Source organism: Dendronephthya gigantea, unplaced genomic scaffold (assembly GCF_004324835.1).
Source record: "Dendronephthya gigantea isolate DGI-Jeju-01 unplaced genomic scaffold, DenGig_1.0 000172F, whole genome shotgun sequence".
NCBI lineage: Eukaryota > Metazoa > Cnidaria > Anthozoa > Malacalcyonacea > Nephtheidae > Dendronephthya > Dendronephthya gigantea.
The window spans coordinates 59,720-74,207 of NW_021163182.1; positions in this window are offsets into that span (position 1 = coordinate 59,720).

Genomic DNA, 14,488 nt, shown 5'->3' on the forward strand with positions numbered 1-14,488 from the left:
AGCAAAGCGATGGTTTCCACGAGGAGCGCCATACAGCTTTTTACAACTTTGAAGTAAACCAAATAGAAAAGAGTCAGGAAATTCAGCGAGCATAATTATCAAGCCGCACCAAATCTACGACGTGCATGTGCAGCCGCTATATCAGCAATAGGAGTCAAATTTTAATTTGTTTTACATTATGCTTTGGCATTCTTTATCAAACGGTTATGTAACTGAGGAACAAACACAGCATCTCTTTTCATCCGCCTCGCAGATTTAGTTTATCCTAAGCTCGTGTTGCTGGCAAAAATGTGTGCAATGTGCCAAAAATTATTTCTACCTCGCTTTACGAGTCACTGATAGACGTTTCTATTCATGTTTTAAGATTGAGAAACTGCAGCATGCTGGCACTCTTTATCCTTAATCTTTACCGCGAATGAACTTTTTTGATTCTTACAGATAGACTTAAAAAAATCTAATCAGAGAAACACATGCAACCAACGCGCGGAGCTGTCAGTAATATATTTGATGCTATAAATGACCCAGTTATCTTTCATAGTCATGAAAAATTTAAATCTTTGCCTTGAAACAGAAAAAGCTGGCCAATTAAATACTTCTCTCCTTCTCTAATTTTTTTGTCAAATGTAAAATGTCCCGATATACTGTCATACTATTCTCGGTGATTTCAACAAAATGCCTAAAACAACATGTGACTTCCCACAAGTACTTGACCCAGAAAAGATTTGTGATTCAGTTTTTCTTTTTATACCATAATTAGATCGGTAAAAATTGATAGTAGTGAGTTGTAAAATTAACGAATCTCAAAAGAGAATTATAATAATTAAAATGTAATGTAAAAATTATAAACACTTCCGTCGTTATTATTGCAATCACGACTGATTTTCACATTCAGTGTTTTATGAACAGTCTTTTCCCCCTTCTCTGCAAGCATGGCGTATTATCCAAAAATATTCATTTTCATGGCTAAATCACTTCCATGTATAGGGATAAAAATCAAACGGGCATGTACAGAACGATGAAATATATAGAACTAATCACTCGCCCTCAAGTTTGAACATCCCAGTTTTCCCTAACTATACACGCACTCCGAAATTGTGTGAAAAATAAACCCATAATTTACATAGCTATATCAATAAAAGCGTCTTCTTGACGCATGAGTGCTTCCACAGGCGACTTGTAATTTCTACAGTGTGTCAAACGTGATAGATCCGAAATGGTTGCCAATTAAGAATGACGTAATTGAAAAAAGTGCTTTTGGCAATTTGGCACAAGAAGAGTTCTACGTCTAAAATGGGCCTATAAAATCCGGCATATAAATTTTACACTTATAAATCTTATTTTGAATCTTATGCTACTCAGATGGAGAAGGAATCAGACTGCAATAAAGGCAGAACAAATAATACTACACTAAGGCGTAGTTTATATTATACGTTACATTTTGGTAGCATCAATTGAGATTCAATCAGATTGATAAGATATTCGGTTGAAATGCGGTTTAGTGATAATTATACATGCTAAGGATCACAATTTTTCAGCAACATGTATAATGCGGTATCCAGCATTAAGAAATGAGAGGCGAATATTTAAAATTACGAGCCATCGATGCTATTATATACTCATACAGGCTCCCCTTTCACAAGGAAAACCTGTGCACTTGCAGGCTATGTGATGCTTACAGTCTCCGCTTTTAGTCACTGCTATCGTTCCCAGGCAATATTTGAAACAAAAGATCTAGAGATAAACTTCGAAGACAAACCTTTGTCAATTTGATTGCTTTGCAAAATATTAGGACCTAAATCCTCAATAGGTTGAGACAAGTACTCAAATTCCAAAGATACATATAAAAAGCGATTAAAATTAGGTGCATTCAGAAGTTAGCTTCAAACTGTGTCAGATTAATACAGTAATCGTTTAATCTTGGTGAAGTGCTTTGTCTAACCTCTAACTCGAAAACTTTAAGAAGATGAAGTTCCTCTGCGTTCTCGCCTTTGTGTTAACAGTTGCGATGGTTTGTGGGTGGCCAAAAGGTATTATGGTTGAAGGTGATTTTTCCGAGGGTAAGTTGAGAATGTAACTCAAGGTTGGAATCTCAGAAACAATTGGTTTTTAAAACAGTAATAAACTGGTATATAATGTGCATCGTTTTCGTGTGGCTTATTTATTAGCAGAAATCTCGCGCACGATTGTTTGCCGTTTCGATAACAGTTTAACACCACAGTATTGACGTTTATTAAATAGACATTTGAACATCAATGGCTCGTGTTGGGCAATCATGCTCTCGTAATTTCTGCTATCTTATGTTTCTGTGGATCTGTTTTCTGGGTCAACATGAGCTTTACGACAAAAAGAAATCATTGTTCGTTGGTATGGAATTGAATCAAGTAAGGTTGGTTGTGTCTCCCCTTCACAATTTATCTATCACTGCATCAAAGCCTGATCGTGAATTCACAAGCACTGAAGTTTCGGCTTTAAGCTGCAGGTTAATCAAAAGGCTCATGCTTGTAATGTTATTGGTGTGTGCAAACGACATCCAAACAAATCCAGGTCCAAATTCCAACGATAGTTTCAAATTTAACGTGAAGGATTTTACTCGGGAACGTGGCTTAAAAGTTGCTCACATTAACATACGAAGTGTCATCAATAAAACGGACACGCTTGAAATATTACTTAAAGATAAACCTTTTGATGTATTTACCGTATCAGAAACGTGGCTTAAGCCATATATACCTGATTGCGAGGTAAACATCTCGGGATACTCGTGTGTTCGCCAGGATAGACTTGAAAAAACAGGCGGTGGAACTATGATTTATGTACGTGACGGAGTTCCTTACCGCCTTAGGCAAGATTTGGGAGGGGGTGTGACTGAATCGTGTGTTATTGAAGTAAATCGGCCTAAGTGCAAGAAGTTGTTAATTTGGACAGTTTATCGAGCCCCAAATACCATTCTAGAGGGGGCTATTGAAGGAATTCAGGATCGATTGCTTAATATCCCTGATTCGGTTGAACTGGTCTTATTGGGTGACCTTAATGTCAACTTTCTGGAGGTAAATAAATCAGCTAAACGAAAGTTAATGAGAATGGCAAATTTGCATGACCTTGAACAGCTTATTTCGCAACCCACACGAATAACTCCTAGCTCAAAAACCCTAATTGACTTATTGTTACAAATTCTTGTCATCGTGTCGTTGACTGCATGGTGAATGGCTGGACAACATCGATAAATTTCGATGCTGTCAAAACGCTTAAAAATGTCAATAAATGGCCTCGCTCTTTCATGTCAATTGATAAATTTTTAGATGCATGTTATTAGCTATAATATAAGTTTGATATATAACGAGCAATTCCATAGGTTAACGCGCGTGCATTATGCCATAATGCATGCTTGTAGTATTTGAAATTTTCCCGCCTCTTATTGAAAAGTAATTAAAGTTTTCAGAAAGAGAGCTGAATTTCTTGCGGTAAAGTCGCTTGCTTTAAGTGACTCTTTATATGTTTTCATCTCTTATACCTATTGCATGGACGTTGACTCCATAGTTCTACAATATATTTATTTAATTGTAATGATACACAATTCAGTTTCCAATGCGATGTATTTCAATAGACACTTAATCAATGCATTGTTTATCTTCCTATAATTATAGCTACGACTTTTTCATGGTATCCTACGAAGCAGGCACGCGGTTCCGAGGCCCAGCAATACGAAAAACGCTCCGCGGTGCCTGATATGTCACTAACGACATCCAAAACAAATGAAGATGTCACACGCTGTATCCAAATGCAAAAGACAATATAACAAGTAAAATTTCTATCAAAAGTGTAACAGCTAGATTAAAAACTTCACACCTTGCATAATATCCACGAGTCAGTGCTGTTTCTATAACAGAAACCCCCCGAGAACAACCAAATTTCGACGGAAAACTGATTGTCACAGGGCTTTCGGCACAGAGATATAAAACCAGACAATGAAGATGGATCAATTTCACGCGTGACCGGGCTTTGTATTGGTAGCCTCAAGCATAGGCGGCCCAAAATTGCGCGATATTTTTTCGCGCGAAGAATTTTTCGGCAATTTGTCAATGTAATGTATAATATATAATTACATAAGGTAGGAAGCTCTTTTTTACGTTACGAAACTTACCACTTAGACTATGACAAAATACATCAATTATATTGACCAAAACTAATAAAAAAATATAGTAAACTAATCTCTGATAATTTTCTTCGTTTCTTACATGCGAATTACGATTTAAAACTACTTTTAACATGACAAAATACGGGAATATTTTTATAGTTTTTGATCGAAAATATTTCGTACGATGCGGGATGACAGTGGTCCCTGTATTCGTCATTGTTTTGTATATTTTACATGATTCTATTGGTTGAAAAATAAACAAACTGTAAGGTATTTGAACGATCTTTTTTATCCGTTAACCAGACAAAAGAAAAAATCAGACTAGACAAAACAGACAAAAGAAAAAATCAGACTAGTCAAAACAGACAAAAGAAAATACAAGAAAAACCCAGGAAAACATCAACATGCAGAATAGAATCCAAACCTATGCATTTATTCATTCGTTTGCTTATGTCTATGCATAAGCCTATATCACACGTGCGTCGTATGAAGCATTGCGGTTCCGTTTTTCGTCGTCTTTGCTGTATTTGTTTTAAGGTTCGCAGGGTTCACGCAAATATATAGCCCGGGTAACGTTCCAAGAAAAGTAAAGAAAGACCTCAAAAATAAAGTGGTTCGGCATTAAAGAATTCCATTCAATTTGGGTGGTTGCTCTGTTAGGGTGATTTTAAGTCCAGTTAAAACGGGTAACTAAACAGCTTATTATTGACTAAAATTTTTGTCTATTCAATTTTTGCAACTTATGTGTATGCCCATTTAATACATTTTACCATGTCTTTTGCGAAGGAATTTTGTTGTATAAATAGGTGTTGTGTGTTATATCGATTATCCCAGCCCTATAACTCAATCTAATGCTGCATGTTGAATACTTATTTTATAAAATGCTATAGTTGCAGTATTACTTATACACATGCAAGTGTATAGGGAACAACTAAAGTTTCTAGACAAAGTCGACTCGGCCTCATTAAGGTCATGCATGTAAATGTTCTGATAATATATATAAAAGTGTCAATTTATAGTTTTAAATTTGCTGTTTCGTTCATCGTTTTCGTGCTGAGCTAGTGCTCAAACGAAGCTGTCTTTCGCAAGCAAAAATACTTGGTGAATCATACCATCGAAACACAACAAGCTGAGTTCCAGTTTTAATGTGGTTTGCTTTGCGCTCGTCATGGAACATGTGCGTCAATCAACTACAAGATGTCTGATAAAGATAAAGGTCTCTGTGAGCTTAACAATAAGACAAATGAAGACGATAATAATGAAAAAACAGATCATGAATACAACCATCTTGTCATCCATCGTAATTATCGCTACTCTGGTTTTAGTAAATGAAAGTATTCACCACACAAAGATTAACTTTCACGACCCAACGTTTCGACACTGCGGTCTAGTGTCTTCATCAGGGGTGATCTAATGTTGAAACTCGGTTCCTTATATACTCTCAAAATGACGTCATCTATTAATCAGATGTAAATATTCTTTTGGCAAATAGCCTCCGTCATCCCTATTAAGGGCACAAAGACTCGCATTAATATGCCAGGCTTCCAAACAACGCCTTTGTCCATAACGATCATTAGTGGTAATGACTTTTGAATCGTTCCACCCAATGTTATGGTTAGTTTGACCATAGACTATCGAAGGGAATGGACTGGAAACGCCAGTGTAAAGCGCTAATGTCAGTGTTGCCTATCCGTGATATGGGTTATCACGAATCAATTGCCGCGTTGCTCAGGAAACGGGCCAAATAAAAACATGAAATTTACATAATTTAAAATTTGTTTATAGCGCGTTTTTTAAAAAATACAGATTTTGTAGAAAAAAATTAGACTTCGTATGCAAAGTTGAGTACTATATAAAGGTTATTATGTTAAAAAAATATGACTTTTATAGTAAATAGTAGTAAAAACTGCAGCCGCTAGCAAGCGATACCTTTTAAAATGGCGCACGTAAGGTCAGTGTTGTAAATTGCAAAACTTTGAAACCCTGTAACTCAAGAACCATCATGTTTTACGATTGTGTAAGGAAATATTACTATTCTTAAACGTCTTGTAAACGAAACGCATAAAAAAGTTGTAGCTATTTACGTTCCTGTTTGACAATAAATCCGATCAAATAATTTTTGGTTGTTTTTGCAAAAATCGCCGATCGACATTGTTATTGTCGATGTCCAGGTGAAAAGTAACTCAATATATTAAAATTTGTTTCATAAAATTCATTTTTATTTATCTATACCGCTTCTTTGATTACTTAACTACAAAACCATCACAAAATAAGTACGTTTGTGGTTCTAAACTTCGTAAAAATAGCCAGCAAAGTGTTGTGATACGGAATTTAGTAATTACGCACGCGACAAAAAACACAATATTATTATCGAAACAAGGGTCACATTTGGAACCCTGTATCTTAAACGCGAGTGTGTTTTCTTCAACAGGATTATGCTAAAACAATTCTTCAGTCATTAAGCTACGAAACTATAGTTAATTCATTGCTGTGCGATTTTCTGTTCAGAAAAAAATGTAATATGATTGTGACCATACGTCTACGAACAGCAATTATAAATCAACTAATTAAAATTATATTTTACAGAATATTAAACATTTTTTAAAAGTTACTGTAATAACATAAGCAAGTATACACATACAACCTTAAATTAAGGCAGTACTTTGCAATTACTTTTGAAGATGCTATACAAGAAAGGATATTCTAAAAAAAGGTTTTTCAGAAAAAAAATTGAACAAGACCAGGAAAACACTACCACAGGCACAGTGCTGGATGTACATGTGAACAAAGAAAACAATGAGCTGGTAAAAAATATAACTCTAAAATTATGCGTTAAAGATTGTGTGTTGTTATAAAATTTCCTTGTTTTTACCGAGTCTATAATCTACCGACACTGAAAGTTATATACTGTAAGAGCTATCACTTCATCTTCAAATTTGGGCTAATGACAATTTTATTAAGTTATAAGTCTAAAACACAGTCTTCTTAGAAATCATATAATGCAGTGTGATGCCATTTGAGTTACATTTGTACATCAAAGAAGGTCCTATATCTTGACATACAAAAAGCTAACAAAATTTTAGAAAAGAAATTATATATATTGTGATTTTAAATTAACTTTGCAATTCAATCATAAAAAATTCGCTGCATATGCAATTTAATCATGTTATCAATAATCATTAAGAAAATTTAATATATTAATTGTTGTAAAATAATTTAAATATTTACAATATTACATCAAATATACATATTACATTCATGTCTACAAAAGCTTTAGGTTGAAACAGAAAGTTTATTCATAAACTCGTTCTCAGGGCTACAAGAGTGATAGCCCTAGTGATGTACCTATATCCATATCAGTGCATAGACAATCAAATAGTCCAATAATTATGTCACTGATTGTAGATACAAAATTCTAGTTGACAGAGTATCATTTGTAATGTATTTTACCAGAAGCAGAGGTTTCTTTGTCACTGTCTAGCTTTTTTATACCATCCTGTACTTTTGTTGAAACTGCCTTGTCTGCAAGAAATGATATGCTAATCTTATCGGGTTGTTTCCAGTGTATTACTATAATAATTAATATATGTTCTCAGAAAATACTGCAAGATACTGTAGTGCCTGTGATGTGGTCATACTGTATATATTTAATCATAGACAAGCAAATAGAATTCTATTTCATTGCCTGTGATTTAATTCATAATAAATATGCCTTCAGAACATAAAGTTCCATTTAATTTGAGATGAAGTATGCTATAGTATCATAGTGTGTAGTATTAATTATCAATTATTAAAACAAATTGTAGATTTTTTTCCTGCATACCTGTACAATATAAAAACACATGCATTGTTGATAATATGGCAAAGTTAATAGAATTAAAATAAATACGTTGTAATATAAATTTTAAGAGTGAGTAACTTTAAAACGTACACAGTTTTAATGTGAAAACAAAACATATTAGATAATATCAAATCATCAATTTTGTATCTCAATACTTGCAAACAAATAAAAATATAAATACCGCTGATATAAAGCAGGTTTTCTTCAATTCCTGAACACTCATCGCTACTATATTTCCCTTCGCTGTCTTCGCTTTCACTATTGGGTTCAAGTTCAGCGGTAAAAATGGTATCCCAGTTGATTTCTTCTTCAGATCCTAAATTTCCCGCACTGGAAGCTTCCGCCATTTTGAATTTGATTTGTGCTCAAATGAGACCGCGAATTTTACAGGCCGCATCACGGATATGCAACGCGAGAAACACTGGCGTTTCCAGTCCATTCCCTTCGATAGTCTATGGTTTGACACACGTGTTCCGCCAAGGCTGATTTTGAACTGTCTAAGTTGGCAACGGCCTTTTGATGTTCTTTTAAACGTGTGCCGAACTGGCGTTTTGTTTGACCTAGATATTCTTTTCTTTTTTTTGTCATGATTAAATCAGTGAGTAAAGACGTTACAATGATTACTTGAAATTTGAAAAGTTATTACATGGCAGCTTTTTTTACTTCTTCAATCGACTGCGAAGTTTCAACGCCCTCTTATGAAAAACAGCTTAAAATTTTCACTTCCGTTCCCGCTACAGCTACGAAATTGGTCATATTGGCGTGATTTTCGTGTTATATCCTACTGGCGACATAGATTCGTAGCCGTCGCTCATCCATGATAACGGCATTTTAATTTGATATTATATATACATATATGGTTCTCACTATAAATGATTTAACCATAGGCACGCCAGTCAATGCAGGTACCGCATACTACGTATATAATCTATGTATATAATCATATACATATGTTAGTGTGCGGCGCCCGCATTGACCGGGCGGCCTATGATTTAAACAGCAACTCTCGGATTACCATTTTTTTATTTTATGAAAAAAGTTCAAAACAACTATTTTTATGCTCGTGGCGCTTCTATTTTGTGCAATCTTAAAATGGTATTACTGACTATATAACGGTATTTTTTTCTGAAATACTTGATAGTGTATACTTGCATAAACTATTATGTTTATATGTAGGGAGATTTAGCATGAGGACGTGCATGAACGTCAAAAAACGATGTGAAAATAGCGAATGAATGCTGTGGCATTTATTCGCTATTTTCCGACAAATACATCCCCGTCCTCATGCTAAGTCTGCCTATATATTGAGTGCCTAATATATAATTACAGTGAGCGCCGTGTTTGAGATGAACACGGCGCCTGTACACACCACAGAGGTGCCCACGCGAGATTGCGTGTGCATGCAACGTGCGTTTCCGACAACAGGAGCTGTTGTCAGATCTGAGGCAGCTTTCTAAGATGCAGCTACCGCTTTTTCAGGCTCTCACAAGCCGCGTGTCGAGATGGGTGTACTTTGTTAAACTGCATAACGAAACAATAGAATGATAACATCTTACTAACTTCCAACAGCGGTATATAGCAATAACTTCAGAATAAAAGTAAAAATTTCAGAAGCATATGCTTTTAATATAGCATTCAGAGTTCTTTCGTAGTATATACCTGATATTATATTACTACGAAATTTTTTACTTTTCAGTAATTACGTCTCTCATGTCGTTTTCAAATGTATTTTTAATTTAAAATTATGCTGCAGTAATTTAACATGACTATAACGTTGCGTGGACTGCGACTGATCTCTGACAATGAAAAGTAATCAACATATATAATCACAGTTCGTGTGTAGTCGACGGAGGTAAAAAAAGGAAAAATTCTATCTTTTGAAAAATTGTCTTTTAAATAACACTGAAGTTTAAAGGTGAAAATTTGCATCACCTCGTTTCTTTGAACTAAAGATCTGCCGCTATAACACTTAATGCTGCGTCTGACTTTGTTTTTGTAAATGAAGAAATCCAAATTGTAAGTTAATGGAAATAATTTACCATTGCATGATAAGCCGTAGCTATATAGTGGAGCCATCCTGACAGTTTGGAGCGGCTGCGCTAATATTCCGGTGTTCATTGAAAAATTTATTGTTTTTTATTTTTTGTTACTCTACAACCACCATTTATGGCATACATGGCCAACATGCATGAATGGCATACTCTATAATGCCTAAACAATTTGATGATACAAAATGGTCTTACATTTCTTGGAAGGCTTCTCGTTGTATCTAATAATAGTTGAATGTGTGGGAAGTGCCTGTATAAATTAAAACACCGCCAGAATTAACTGATATTGACTTTAGGGCCTCATACATCACGAATGCCTAATCACATTTTATATCACGTCGATTTTCCTATCCTTTGCATTAGATCCTACCGCATCAAGCTCTCCGACACAAGAGCAATCATTCGCAAGTAAGTGCATGTTATATTATGAAATCCTCACCATAATATAATACCAAAATATAACAACGTGGTAATGCAATAACAAATTTTTAAATCACCTGCATCCACAATACTAGAAACAAACAGTTCAACACCCCAACTATCAAGTAAGTAAGCAATGTCGTCATTTTCTCCATGCAGAGCGTCACCACACTATTACTTATAATTTAGTTCACCATTTACTGGCGCTGGCGGAAAAGTTTTGAAAGTAAGGGCTGGTCAAAATGTCGCGCAGAAAATCTCTTTATCACAGGATTTTATCGAAGTCTTCCCAACAACAGTCTTCTTCAGTCCTTGTCGCCACCAGTGGGCCATAATCCGCCCAACAACAGTGAGCATCCCATTAGTTTACTTGAAGAAGCAAGATGTTGTACCTCATCTCCTGCGTACAGCGGTCAGAACGGCCAGTGTAATGCAACTATCTATTATATCTTTTCATTATAATAATTTTCGCGCAGTCTGCTATAAAATGGGTAACTTTAACCGTATAAATTTTATCCGTTTTCTGTCTTATGTATTTGTAGCCTCAATAACAAAAACTGCGGTTAACCTAGGTCAAACCTCCGTCTTATCGCGATTGAACCGAGATGAAAAGATTTTTTGGTTATTTTGTTGTCGTTTTCAGCTGCTCATAACATTTCGTTCGGAAGCGAAAGCCACTGCGAAGGTCCCTAACCGCAACCGAACCGCAACGGAATCGCAACCGAACCGCAACCGCAGTTTTAGGTTATATCTGTACAGCACTGTAGTGCAGTACTTATAGCTGACTAAAACCAGCATTCGTGTGATCGTCAACTATTTTGGTCAATGAGTCCGCAATACATTGCTGTTCGATAGCGAATGCACCAATGAACACAAACTACTTTGCAAAACCTTGCAATATAAACTTATATTTTTAAAAAAAAAATGGTAAATATCATAAAATAAAGTTTCCGTTTTATTTTTGCCAAAATGGGATCGTTTTGCTATCATGAAGATCAATTGTTTTGTTTAAAAATCAGATGAATTAAATTTCTCTTTCCTTTAGAGGATATAGTTCTTCCAGCGTAGGCCCTCGTATATACTATATAAACACTAAATCCACAAGTTCCTTCATTTTCATCTCAGATATATGGGAAATCTATTAACGATTAGCCCTTTGCCAAAATCGATATCGTATACAAAATTTGAAGTAGCTACTTCTTGAAATATACCTAAAATATGCAGAAGAAATTCGAAGAATAACCATTTCTATTCATTTTCGCCTTTTTTACTAGTAACCTGGTAAGCTTGCAATTTTCAAGCTAATTTACATAATTATGCAAATTCGCTGCAAAGTCCAATTTACGCAAATTATGCAAAATCCAAAACCATTGAAATCAGCCATAAAAATGTAATAGCTGGAGTTTGAATGCGTAAGCAGCCTGTTGGGACCCACAAGTGTACATGTGTTTGACATAAGCATTTTTATGCATGATGACGATATTTTTTTTTGCATCCACATGCAAAATATTTTTATTGGCAATACTGGCAATACCATTTACAAATATGGATAACGATATTTAAACTCAAGCCTCATGATCTTCGACAAATCCTTCGTCTCTGGCAAATTTTAATTGTTTGTAGGCCTATTTAGCATTTGCGTTAACCCCCACCAATGGCGGATCTAGGGGAAGTCAGAGTAATTAACACAGCTATATCTTAAATACAAAATACCTTAATAACAACGCTATTGCTTACGGATTTGAAAAAACTATTTTTAAATTAAAATGTACCAATGGGATTGCAATTTTCAGCTGTAGTAATTAATTCTGACTACCTCTGGTTCCACCTCTGAATCCTCGAGCAAAAATTCCCGAACAAATCATTCAAATTTTAACAATAGATGATTTCGATAGTTTTGGGTTATTTGGGAACACCCTGTATATAATTACCCGTATATAGTTACTTTTCTTTATATAGAAATAAAAATTGGAATCTTTGTCCAGTGAGGTACTTTCTGAACGGGTTACTTCGGACAGAAGGCGTCAAATTATCTGCCATTAATAATGGTCATTGCTGCAAACCAAACAATCATCCTGACAAGTATGGATCGTGTTATGATGAAGATGTTCGATCATCGTTTGATCAAGTAGGATGGTCAAGCTGTTGCAAGGCTGGTTATTACATCACTGGTCTTTATCGCGGATCTGGTCATTGGCTGAACAACATCGATAAATTTCGATGCTGTCAAAACGCTTAAAAATATCAATAAATTGCTTCCCTCTTTCATGTCAATTGATAACTTTTTAAATGTTATTATAATATAAGTTTGGCATAACGAGTGATTTCAGAGAATTTCATTTTTGATCTAATTAATTGTTTTATATGTTATAAAATAATCAAAAAGGCTCGTCTCCTGCCTTTATAGTGCAATAATAATATACTCGGGGGAATGTTGGAAGAACACCCAAGAAGCATGTATACAACAATCGGCTACACTTCGGCATTATATACGAAGTAGAACACTTTATATTCTTTAAAACTATATTTGTTTGTGGTTCAAGTTCAATCAGTTTATTTAGGAATTTAGATTCAAACTATACAATAAATAATGGCATTTTTTTTTGAAAATATAGAACAAAAAATTTTAGCAACAAGGATACTAAGCGGCTAATTCGATGTTAGACAAATTTTGATGTTGTGAAATGTACGACTTCAAGAATCTGCATGTAATCTGTAATGACGCTTAATTGTGCTATAGTGAATAATATGGTATACTTCAAGGACAAACTTAGTTATATTTATAATCTATTTACGTCCACGTATAATGTAATAATATTCAGGTAGGGAAGGTTCGTGTAGTCGGTTTATGTTTCATACATCTCGAATTCCGTATATGCGAAAGTTTCTGCGAAGTTTTGACGGATTGAAGGAAATGTATTTTGTAGCTATTTCATGTGTAGTCAGTTTTTTCGTGTTGTTTTTCCTTCTTTATACCTAGCGTTTGGACGTTGACTCGATAGTTCTATATATTATTACTTAAATTGTAGTGATACACAATTCAGTTCCACTGCGATGAACTGCGATGTATTTCAATAAACATTCAATCAATGCATTGTTTATCTTCCTATATGTCTATAATTATATAGCGTCGACTTTTTTATGGTATGCTAAATGCAAACATGTTTTCCATTCAGCCATTCTGCAGTTGCTTACGAAAATAGAATGAGAATTTTTACAATCTGTATTGTTTTTCGTCCTATGCACGGTAAAATTTAATCACCAAGAACGGTGAAGTGGCAGAAGTTTAAATCGCGAATAGATTATCACGCCTTATACATGTATGTGGTGACTACATAAACCATTTAAATATGGCCATTTTCAAAATAATATAGCCATTGAAGCATTGCCCACCCGTTTTTCGTCTTCTTTGCTTTATTATCAGGGGTTCACGCAAATATATAGCCCGGAACGTTCCAAGAAAAGTAAAGAAAGACTGCAAAAATAAAGTGGTTATAAGTATATTGCTGATACATACATGCAAGTATAGGCAACAACTAAAGTTTCCAAACAAAGTAGACTCGACCACATCCCGAAAGAGATAATTATAGGGATTATATTATATATTAGGAGTAATTGAACGTATGCATAATGACGTAACAAGCCGTGGCACCGGCAGAGAATTCTGGTCACGGCTTGAATTTTTGAAGTTTCAATTTTTCGCCTTGACTACATGAATGGGATATTCGTCATTATCATTGGGATGAAAAAATCGGTTTATTCAACTCAATGGTCATCATGCATGTATAAGTCTATTAACCGTCCGTGCATGCCTTCTAAAATAATTGATAAATAATCAATATATATTCTAGCGCAAACAGGAAAATAAATGTACAGCTTTGTGACTGTCATTGATTATCATCAATCACGATATGGAGCGAAATTAGCTAAGTAGGCCTCAATTCAGGGAAAAACCACTTCGTAAATTATTAAGGTCATGCACGCAAGTGTTGGTAATATATATAAATGACAATTTACTGTTTGTGAGTTAAAACCGTCTGCGTTGCA